The 12302-nt window shown below is 37.5% G+C and overlaps 1 protein-coding gene across 1 annotated transcript in view; it reads right to left on the bottom strand.

The window, feature by feature from the left end:
- The window catches only part of LOC117319856 (proton-associated sugar transporter A-like), a 41375-nt gene extending 36614 nt beyond the window's left edge, over positions 1–4761 (bottom strand). Inside the window, exon 1 of the mRNA XM_033874575.1 lies at positions 4699–4761. The gene's annotated coding sequence lies outside the window, so the exon portion shown is untranslated. The remainder of the gene's footprint in view (positions 1–4698) is intronic.
- Positions 4762–12302: the final 7541 nt, after the last annotated feature.

Genomic DNA, 12302 nt, shown 5'->3' with positions numbered 1-12302 from the left:
TTGGTTTGTTTTGTTTAACGTCCTATTAACGTCTAAGGTCATTTAATTACGGCCTCCCGTGCGTGCGACATGTATGCGTGTGGTGAGTGCGTATGTGTGTTTTGGGAGGCTGCGGTATGTTCGTGTTAAGTCTCCTTGTGATAGGCCCAATCTAATTAAAATCTAGATGGTCACTCTTACTCCGTTACATGAACATCTAACAACATCCCATAAGGGGTCACGTCAGGTTGACCTTTTGGATTAGCCAATCAAATTTCTACTTCCAGAATCTTAGAAGTGAATTTTGTATGTCCGAATTAGCATGACTAGAGTACATAGTTTGCATAATATGTCAATTTGTTTCAAGTCATTTCGTCCCACAAATCATTTAGCTATATACATCTGTGCCCAAATGGTTTGCTTCAATTACATCGACAATTTGACAATTCGCCCTGAAAGTGAAATACACACATCTCAAAGGTCATCAGAACGTCCCTTATGGGATGTTGTTGGATGTTCATGTAACGTAGTGAGAATGACCATCTAGATTTTAATTAGATTGTGATAGGCCGGAACTTGTATGTAAAGGAAGCATCAGATGCAATTATGAGGGAGGCCCTGTTTACATATCATTTTGACGTTAAGAATAATATCCTAGTGCCCTTTGTATTTATACGATATACTCATGATGAGCACTGACCCAACTCATAGTGGGTAAACACGTAACATGTATGAACGATACTTCTATCAATATATGCACAAGTTGATTTAAAAGTGATTTTGGATAAGCATTTGAAAGAGTATCTTAAATTAGTAACCTAGAATTACATGGCTGTTGTCGTCGATAAAGGATATTACACTTTGCACCCCTCCCTTGCTTTATTAATGTTGTATTAAAATGGAATCTCGTTTAACCATGAACAATGCAGTTCTTTGTTATACACTTTGTAGCTATGCTAGGGAGTAAATACCGAAAAAATGTTGAACTATATCGATAATCTGCAAACACCCAACTTTAAGTTATTAAACCAACTTTTTACGACCGTTGACGTAGTTCATCATCTATTGATTTTGTTATAACATACATACTATTGTAAGAATGACTTCTGTCCATTCTGAAAGATTGTACAAAAGACACGCATGATATTAGCATATTTCAATGCAAACTGAGTAAGAACCTCGTATGCTGAAGCATACAACTGGAGACATCCAGCAGGACACTTAATCCCGTCACATTATACTGACGACGGGCCAACCAGTCGTCCCACCCCATAAAACCTGAGCGTTACGTAGAAATAGAGACTATCGTTTTCAGAGACGACGGTATGTGTTCGGCCATAGGACAGAACCAAAGGTCTTCCTTATGGAGGCGATATTTTCCTCTCTTTTTTAATATATTGTAATTGTTTTGTCTACTTTGAGGTTACCTAGTGGTTCACGTAAGGTATTCTGTTTGTCTTACAATATTCGATTTTGAAAGAAGAAAAACAAATCACGTCTGAGCGATATATCATACAACATTTAGGTCTTAGGGTTGCATATAATTTGTCGTGACAAAAGGGAGGTAGACGGCGGGAAAAGGTACTTCAACACGCCTCAGACAGACAAGAGTAGACGTACGTTATCGTCCATAAAGGGCACCATACAACGAACAATCACTCAAGGACACGGATCGTCCATCTGAGCCGAGAATCGCTGACAGATTTACAAAACCACGGAATGTACACTAACGGATAAGACAGACGCTCGTGGTATTAACGATCATACGACAGTCGAGATACCGCTATCATCCTCGAAACACTCCTTACACGTGCAGATAATCATGAGGAGATATTGTGAACTGTGGTATGAGGATAATTGTCAATTGTTATCATATGTTCAATTTGATTTATAAGACCTATTGCAATTCCAAAACATTACCAAGACACTGGCGACATGTAACAGGAAACAACAAACCCGATAAAACGGATTTCAGTTTTTAATGATCACTCAGACATGCTGATTTCGTGGTTGCAGATGGTCATTGAAAAAAATAAGAATTATATAGACATATCTATATTTCCAATGCTATCCTTATAAAAGTACAAGGCGAATAGGACAAGATATTCATCGACACCAACCAAACAAATATAGGTCAAATCTAGGTCGAGTTATGTTCTGAAAATAGGAACGGCCAATTGAGATTCTATCGGTTTAACTCATATATTCTTGTTTTCCTTTAATCTTTATGGAAACCTACATTACAAATGCACTGGTATGATATTGGTGCGTTACATCGATGTGAAAGAGGTCATTTTACGTATATAATTATTGTTATTCTTGCAGCCATTCATCTCTCTTTAATCCTTGTTACAAAACAAGTAGTACTTGGAAGGGAAATAACCTTATAAATATACGGAATATTGAAATATTAACATTCACCTAATATGAATTATTGACGTATAGTTCAACAGTGCATGACCTTCTATATCCAGAGTTATGCTGGCTATATGAATGTTGTACACCGTTCTATTAGATTGATTTGATCCGAGATATCTTGGTCAACATTACGTTGTTATTTAAAAGTACCTTTATGTGCAAAATTGTTCAATTTACACCATACATCATAACACATGTTTGAAAACCTGTATTTTAACGTATAGACGCCACTTAGTTTGTTCTCCGTGGCCTGGGTCAAACATTGTTCTTCATACCAAACTGTAATTTTGAGAATAACTGAACTTAAACGTAAGGCTAACAATACCTTGAGAAGAATGGTAATCTATAATTCATACTTTCCTAATATAACACGTAAATCTGACAGGCATTTCCACTTTGATCGTGAGACAAGAAAACAACCAGGAGATGTTTTGATAGGTTCCGTACTATACAATACGGGTGATCGATACATGTTCTCAATAAACTCATGTAAAAAAATTTATTTTTATAATAGCACCACAATGAAATTATAACATGGTTAGTACGTTCTTATTATCGTAACATGTTTGTTGCACTTTTAGCATATTGCATTATATTTATCATCATGAATCGACTTAGTATTAACATAGTATATGTTATCTAAAATTACATTATTACGAGAAGCACAAATTTTAACAGTAGAGGATGAATTGTGTTGCTTCGACTATGAACAACAAAAGCTAATTTCTTTGTTAAACATATTCAAATAAATGACATAATTGACCAACATCATATCGAGGCATGCATGCTTGTTCAGTAATCTAACGATACACTCAAAATCGGTGCTCTTACACATATCAGGCACGTGATGCGTGCAAATTGTATCACCGTCTTAATTAACGATTTCAAACTATCGTGCCAACACTAAAGACATTTATCAATGAAAATAGTTTTATTGGCTTACATCAGACGCTCAAAATTAACATTTCTAATGTCCTATCGAATTAGCATTTGTACCAATACAATTATAGTTGCATAATTGCCCCGCGCCATCCCTTGATCTATTCCAAATTCAAAATATGTCGTTCGGTACTTTGAAATGAATGGAATGGAAAAGTTATTATCATGTTAGATAACCGATACATTTATATATCTCGTGTGGAAGGATGTACCACTTATTATGTTTACTTCGTCATCTACATGCTTCCACGTTCTTCGCATGTTTACCATACGGTTGCATCTCACAACCAAGGTAGGCCGTCCTTAAATGATGTTAGCTGTAAGTAGGATGTTAAACAATAGGACATTTCTTCTGGCACATCCGTTCAATGCGTATTGTATTCAATAGAAAGCCAATAAATGTTCTCTATAATGTCAATCAGTGTTTATTTGTTTATTTCAAATAAAACGGGAAAATAATATATCTTTATAACCACGTGACTCATTTTTGTTTCATTATTCAAACTGTATGGTGAGATAATGATCAGGGTACTCGACAAAAATATTATACAGAACCTCGCCTGCCTAAATTCGGACATAATTTCCCTTTGATATTCATAGTAAAAAAGTGGTAAATAAAACACTCAACCAAAAGCTGTTACGCTTGAATGCATCGACACAGCTTTATATATTCAAAGTCGTTATGAACGAACTTTAACCAGCAAACGGTCCAAATATTGTTAAATAAAACCATTGAAACGAACTTAACCAATTGACATTCATACGCGTACTTCGGTGCCCGTTGCATTTGCGTTTTCAATTTCCATTTAAATATCATCATCACTGACCATGGGACGTCACCATACAATAAACGAGTATATTTTACATACACCAAGTATTGATTACACTGACACGTACTAACACTTACCTTACGTTTGACACTTGAATAAAATAATGTACACAACGGCAGTAAATAACCCCAAGTGTTTTGTAAAAATATCGATATAGTCTGTTTAGTTTAGTATTGTTTAACGTGATATCAACAGCTATGGACATTTGAGGACGGCCTCCATTGTGTGCGAATCACATTTGTGTTTTTAAATGCTACAGTATATTATCGTTTTCTAATTTTACCAGGTACATACATATATCAATAAAGCTGTTAGCTAGCTTTGGATACAAAGAACTTTATTACTAATACGCAATAATTACAAATGCATGTTTTAAAAACAGTGCAAACCATAACAATGTATCAATAAACATTGACAAGAAAATTAGATATTTTATATATTTTGTGAACAAAGTACTGACCAAGAAATAAAAGAAAATTTGCTTTGCTATTATGAACGACACGATAATATCTTTTCTTCAATGCCAACTTACCTTTGGAAAGGTTTTCGTCTTTGAGAAGGAAATTTCGACGTGCCCTGAGCTCGGTCGATGAGCAGAATGACCAATGAACTAAATGTCAATAGAGGAGTTCGGAATAATAGAGGGGTTCAGAATGTATTATCTCAGCGCGTGCAGGTTCGCGCCATTTCCAATCGATCAAGCAGGCAGCAGCAGTTTCGATGCTGCCACAATTAGTTATCCAGCAACAGATTTTCAATCAAGACGTTTTTGTATCACCGATCGGCGGACGAGACCTCTTTTGTGGCTTTCAGAGAGACAGCTGTATGTGTTACCATTAAACATTCATCTGTGTTAATTGTAGTCGTATCTGCGCTTGAGCATTCGATAATGCCACCACTGCCATGGCATTTCTAGCGGCACATTCAAGTTTCATTTTACAATAAAACCCTCAACGCGTACTATCACAGATATCATGTAATCTTTCCCTTGTCTTAAAATTCGTGTTTTCATTGGAAATAATAGTAAATACTAAATTAAATTAAATTATTATTACTAAGGAAATAAAGCAATAAATCGTTACAATGACTGTTTGTTCTCTCCCTTTTTTAATATACTGCTATTTTCAAATTAATTTCAGAAATATGTCACAAGCAATGTTGTTTGGCTGTCAACCGATTAGGAATTTTAATGAAATGAGCTAGAAATCCTATTTATTTTATAGATAGGATCAATTGCGTAAAGAATTTTTCATCTATTAAACCCATCATTCAATTATTCCTATTATTTTTTTATATGTTTATGCCATTTTCATCACTTGTATCTATCGATAATCTAATGTTTAACTCAAAACAGTGTTCATATGCTCAGCCATTTTCGAGAGCAAAGCTTTAGTTGGTACCCCGGCAAAAGGAAAATTGGCTTAAGGAAAATAATCAGGAAGGAGATGGCTGTCAACCGATGGATCACACATTGGTTACACTGTTTTCTATGTTTAGCATAAACTCTATCAATGTCAGGAAAATATTGCCGCGTTTATAAAATAAATGCTATTTCTTGAAAGGTATGCGTTTCCACAACATTACAGGTCAGTGTGGTTTGTATGATATCTCAATTGTCAATAATTTTGAAATTATTCTATATATTATACTCTGAAGGACAAAATCATTTTAATTGATACACCACAGAAATAGTGTAAGATCCTGGGATTGTAATTGGAAAGACAATTCGGCGTTTACGAGTCTCGATGTGAGGAGCGCATACATTTTCTGTAAACTTGTATTCCCATACTTGGAAAGTAAAATTGAAAATAAATGTTAGTCGCAAAGAAGTAGTGATAGTAATGTTTTTTTATTTCTCTCTTTACAACAATCAATGACTTCGGAAACACCTCTAAAAACAAGAGGCCAATGGGCCTTAACGGTCACCTGAGATTTGAAATAGCTCAATTGATTTAATTGACCCTTTTTGGCCCCGCCCATCAGCCCCAAGGGGTCAGTCAGGGCCAACATGTTCATACCATTAAGCTGTCATCCCATGCTGATAATGTAGAAAAGTTAGAATGAAATCAAATAGAAATCAAACAAATTATAGTCAAAAATGTGATTTCCCTATATAAACTATGGTAAAGTTTACCCCTCCCCAGGGGCAAACCTGTGATCCCAGGGTCATGAAATTCATAATTTTAGTAAAGCACCATAAGACCCTTCATTCTATGAAGGGTATTTGATTATACCTTTTTTGGGTATTAATATTTTGAAATTGCAGTCAGGGCCAACATGTGCATACCATCAAAGTGCCATCACAAGCTGATAATGTTCACTAAGTTAAAATGAACTCCAATAGAAATCAAACAAATCAGTCAAAAATTTGATTTCCCTATATGAACTATAGTAAAGTTTACCCCCTCCCTGGGGGCAAACGTGAGACCCCATGGTCATGAAATTTTTGGTAAAGCACCTTAAGACCCTTCAATCTATGAAAAGTATTAGATTCAATCATATCTGAGAGTAGAGAAGAAGATTTTTGAAATTTCAATCAATTTTACCCTTTTTAGCCCCGCCTATCAGCACCTGGGGGTCAGTCAGGGCCAACCTGTACATACCATAAAACTGTCATCCCATGTTGATAATGTTAACCAAATTAGATTGAATTCCATAAGAAATCCAACAAATAAAAGTCAAAAATGTGATTTCCCTTTATAAACTATAGTGAAGTTTACCCCATCCCAGGCGCAAACGTGAGACCGCTGGGTCATGGAATTCACAATTTTGGTAAAGCACCTTAGGACCCTTCCATCTATGAAGAGTGTTTGATTCCACCATATGTCAGAGTAGAGAAGATTTTTGAAGTTTAGTCAATTTGACCCTTTTTAGCAAGCACCGCCCCTCAGGCCCCTGGGGGTAGGGACCATATAATTCACAATTTTGGTTGACCTTTAGCCATAGAAGCTTCCTGCTAAATTTCAGTGAATTTGGTTTAGGGGTTTTGGAGAAGTCGAAAATGTAAATTGTTTACCGACGCACGACGGACGACGACGGACAAAAGGCGATTAGAATAGGTCACTTGAAACTTTGTCTCAGGTGATCTAAAAACATAATCACGATTAGTTTAAAAAGAAAAGGTGGCAATGACTACTCAGATCTTGAATGGATACGGTTTAAAGGACAAAGAAAATGCTATAGAAATAAAAATTGCTACGGGTGTATAGGCTTTATATGCTTCAGCATACAAATCAATGGACGGATGTTGTTTAACCTTAAAATAGGAACCCATTACACACATAGTTCTCCTACGAATTGTGTAAACATGATGTAGCTATCAGATATTGTTACATTCGTGGAGAATGGTTAATGTAAAGTAATTCGCAGTCATAGAATACAACCAATAATGCATAGTCTGGCATCTGATTTTACCACAATTTTTACAGCACAATGTGTGCTCATTGAAAATCAATTCGGTTAGTAGATAAAAATATGACTTTAAGTTCTTGGAACAATGAAGGTGAATCATCGTTGTACGCGGCGGTAATTTGCGTTGTACATTGTCCTTATCGGTCACCATAGCTCTGATGTTTACGGATAAGATTATGATTTGCTTTTTGAATAATATGTAAAGTAGCGGTCACTTAGGGCGGACCTATTACTACTCATAAATCTCCATTAACCCCCCCCCCCCCCCCCCCCCCAAACAAAAAATGCGCAACAGGCGAATTAATTTGGAATATATCTTTCTAGATTAAACTGGTTTTGTCCGTCGTTGTGCTTCGTTAACATTATCACATTTTCGACTTCTTAAACAATTCCTGAACCATTGTAAATGAAATGAATTTTTTCTGAAACCTTCCTTGGCCAGGGACCAGGGGCATGAGGGGTGGGGCCAATATATATGATATTTTAAAACTCATCTTCTCCAGATATGGTAGAATCAAATACACTTCATGGATTTAAGGGTTTCGCATTTCCCCATTGGGATGGTCTGAGCTTTCACTCTTGTTTATACTGGAAAATCTTATTTTAACATTGATTTGTTTCCTTTCCCTTGGGAATTATTCGAACATGGTTACAATGAAGGGCAGGGGTTAAACTTTACTATTATTTATATAGGAACTGTTCATAATTCGTTCTTAAATAAAAAGAAGATATAAGACTCATGTGACCGTTAAGGCCCATGGGTGTCTTGTTTATGCTTTCTAGCATATTTTTTCCCTTGACACTGTATCAATAGTACTTTTAGCTGCGCGTTGCCCGTCACCCGAAAAATGTCTGTGTGGTGCATTCTAAGCCCAAAAATAAGAGGTTTACACATTAGAAATTTACGAAATGTATCTGCTTACATTCGCCACATTTGCTATGGATCCAGGATTCCATTTTGACGGCTCAATCTTGGAACTCTTAAACAGCAAGATTGATTCAATTTTGTGGCCAATGCAGTCTCAATCATAACGTCATAAAATAGCAATTAGTTTTACTCATAATCATGGCAGCGATTTAAAATATAATGTTGGTGTTTACTTTTTATTCCAAACGGCTGTCACCAACACACATACTCGAACTTTACAAAACTAATCGCCTATACAGACTGAACGAGCATCGTGTGTCAGTAAGCGTCTATACAGAAAAACGTTGAATAATGTATTTGATTTCAGAATACAACTTTTCAATACGAAGAGGACATAATTCTTTATAGAAAAAATATCTATGAAATATAACAATAAAACATGCGATTCTTGTTCCCAAAACGTCGATAAAGCCCTTTATAACATCCACAATAGTGTAGACAATCTGCCGGTTAGAATTGCAATATACCGTTAAACATTACAATCGATCTATCGAATGCATTCAATTGTAAAAACTTGTATAAAAATAGCAACGTTTTAGAATTTAAGATTGAAACAATATTCATGAATTGCAGCTAGGAGTTTCTTTTGCTGTTTCTAAGCGAATCGTCTCTATGAAATCATCTTTAACCAATTGTACCGCGTTATTGTATCACGTGAATAACAATTTTGAAAGGCAACATTGTTTGCCTTATCAGAATGCCACTGAGAAAATACACTTTCGTGTCATTGCCAAGTCTTCACAGTTTGAAAGAAATTGGTTAAAAACTGAGGAAAAGCATCAGGAAATAAACGTGAAATGGCGAATATCCTGATTATAAAAAATACGGATAGGGACTCCAATTATTAGTCCAAATAACATCAAATAAAAGCAATGTGTAGAAAATACCTTGGTACACTCGTGTTAATAGGTCTCAGATACTTTGGGTTTTCACACAAATGTGGTATCGCACCAAGCCAACACGATTAGCGATCAAAACGAAATGTTCGATGGCTATCGTGTTTGATATAAATTTTGGAATTGATAATCAATAATATTAAAATGTTCAAAACAGTGCTAATGAAAAAAGATTACATTGTATATAAATCGTTTCTTAAATGAATGGAATCATTATGACAACAAATTACACTCGATTAACACAACTTTAACACAACTATCGGTGAATGGCTTCTTAACTATACAGATAGCCTCCGAGTGTTAGAAAAGGTCATACATATTTAACGTATTGTGATGTCCAGCCTCACTTCATTAAATGCTACCACCACACAACTTTTGAGTTGGTTTAGTTTCCTATTGTCCTGATTGAAGTCTTTTTAACAGCTAAGGTTATTTAAGGACATTTTATTGGATTGTATTGATCTACAATATACGAGACATATTCTTTATTATTTTTCATTACATGCCTAAAACTTTTCATTACATGCCTTAAACTTCCATTCGAACTTTCTTCTTCCTAACGTCTCCCTTGACAATGCCTAACTTTTGGCCTTTAGTTGAGCGTTCGCCCCCGTGAGGATGGATTTGGGTTCTGTCCCCTGGCCGAGACATACCATATAGACTTTAAAAATGGTAGTTGCTGCTCCTGCTTAGCGCTCAGCATACACGGAGTGGGACGACTGGTTCGCCCGTTGTCAGTATGTGACCGGGTGGGGTGTGCTGCTGGATGTCTTCGGCAGTATGCTTCAGTGAGGTAGCACTATAAATCGGCAAAAGTTCCGGCCTATCACAAGGAGACTTAACACGAACATACCGCAGCCTCCCAAAACACACATACGCACTCACCACAAACATGCATATCGCACGCACGGGAGGCCGTCCTTAAATGACCTTAGCTGTTAATAGGACGTTAAACAAAATAAACAAAACAAAACCAAATTGAATATCGTCGCTTTGTACCATACAATATGATAAATTATAGCCCATTTGTAACTTAAAACTAGCTTTATACGTTAGTGTAGCAAGAACGAAAGCGTATTCATGTCATCTTTAAGTGGATAAAAATAAATCGAGCACGAACGAAATTCGTAGGCCAACACAAGAGGCCCAGAGGGCCTGTATCGCTCACCTGGTTTCATGAGATATGAAACAAGAACTATGCTTAAGTATATTTGCCACTGGTATTGCTGTCAATATATATCATATGCATTTGATATGGTTACATGAACATTGCTTTTATTGTAATTCTAAATTGTCAATTTAGCCAAATTGATCCCTTTTGGCCCCGCCCCTCAGCCCCCCGGGGGTCAGCCCAACCAATTGTACAATTTTGAATCCCTACCCCAAGGGGATGCTACCAAGCGAATATGAGCGATATATATATATCCATTGCTTAGTTTCAGAGAAGTTGTTTATATCAATTTAGGCAAATTGACCTCTTCTGGCCCACCCCTCAGCCCTCAGCCCTATCATTTGTACAATTTTGAATCCCTACCCCAAGGGGATATTACCAGTCAAATATGCGAGATATCCATTGCTTCGTTTCAGAGGAGACGTCGTTTATATCAATCTAGCCAAACTGGCCCTTTTTGGCCCCGCCCCTAAGACACCCAGGGGGTTAGCACCACCATTTGTACAATTTTGAATTCTTACCCCAAGTAGGTGCTACAAGGCAAATACGTGAGATATCCATTGCTTAGTTTCAGAGGAGAAGTTGTTTATATCAATTTAGCCAAATTGACCCTGTTTGGCCCCGCCCCTCAGCGCCCCGGGGGGTCAGCCCCACCATTTGCACAATTTTGAGTCCCCACTCAGTAGTGATGCTACCAGGCAAATATGAGCGATATCAATTGCTCGGTTTCAGAGAAGAAGTCGTTTATATCAATAGAGCCCAATTGACCACATTTGGCCCCAGCCCCTCAGGCCCCTGGGGGGTCAGCCCCATCATTTGTACAATTTTGAATCCCCACAACATAGTGATGCTACCAGGAAAATATGAGCGATATCCAATGCTCGGTTTAAGAGAAGAAGTCGTTTATATCAATAGAGCCCAATTGACCACATTTGGTCCCGACCCTCAGGCCCCTGGGGGTCAGCCCCATCATTTGTACAATTTTGAATCCCCACCACATAGTGATGCTTCCTGGAAAATATGAGCGATATCCAATGCTCGGTTTCAGAGAAGAAGTCGTTTATATCAATAGAGCCCAATTGACCACATTTGGCCCCGACCCTCAGGCCCCTGGGGGGTCAGCCCCATCATTTGTACAATTTTGAATCCCCATCACATAGTGATGCTTCCAGGAAAATGAGCGATATCCAATGCTCGGTTTCAGAGAAGAAGACGTTTATATCAATATAGCCCGACTGACCTCATTTGGCCCCGCCCCAGAGGCCCCCAGGGGGTCAGCCCCATCATTTGTACAATTTTGAATCCCCACCACATAGTGATGCTACCAGGAAAATATGAGCGATATCCAATGCTCGGTTTCAGAGAAGAAGTCGTTTATATCAATAGAGCCCAATTGACCACATTTGGCCCCGCCCCACAGGCCCCTGGGGGGGTCAGCCCCATCATTTGTACAATTTTGAATCCCCATCACATAGTGATGCTACCAGGAAAATATGAGCGATAGCCAATGCTCGGTTTCAGAGAAGAAGTCGTTTATATCAATATAGCCAGATTGACCTGATTTGGCCCCGCCCCAGATGCCCTCAGGGGGTCAGCCCCATCATTTGTACAATCTTGAATCCCCATCCCATAGTGATGCTACCAAGCAAATATGAGCGATATCCATTGCTCGGTTTCAGAGAAGAAGTCGTTTATATCAAAATAGCTAAATTGACCCCTTTTGGCCCCGC

The sequence above is a fragment of the Pecten maximus genome, chromosome 2 (genome assembly GCF_902652985.1).
Source record: "Pecten maximus chromosome 2, xPecMax1.1, whole genome shotgun sequence".
NCBI classification, from domain to species: domain Eukaryota; kingdom Metazoa; phylum Mollusca; class Bivalvia; order Pectinida; family Pectinidae; genus Pecten; species Pecten maximus.
Note: the sequence above shows the minus strand (reverse complement) of the source record. Positions and strands in the feature narration are given on the sequence as shown.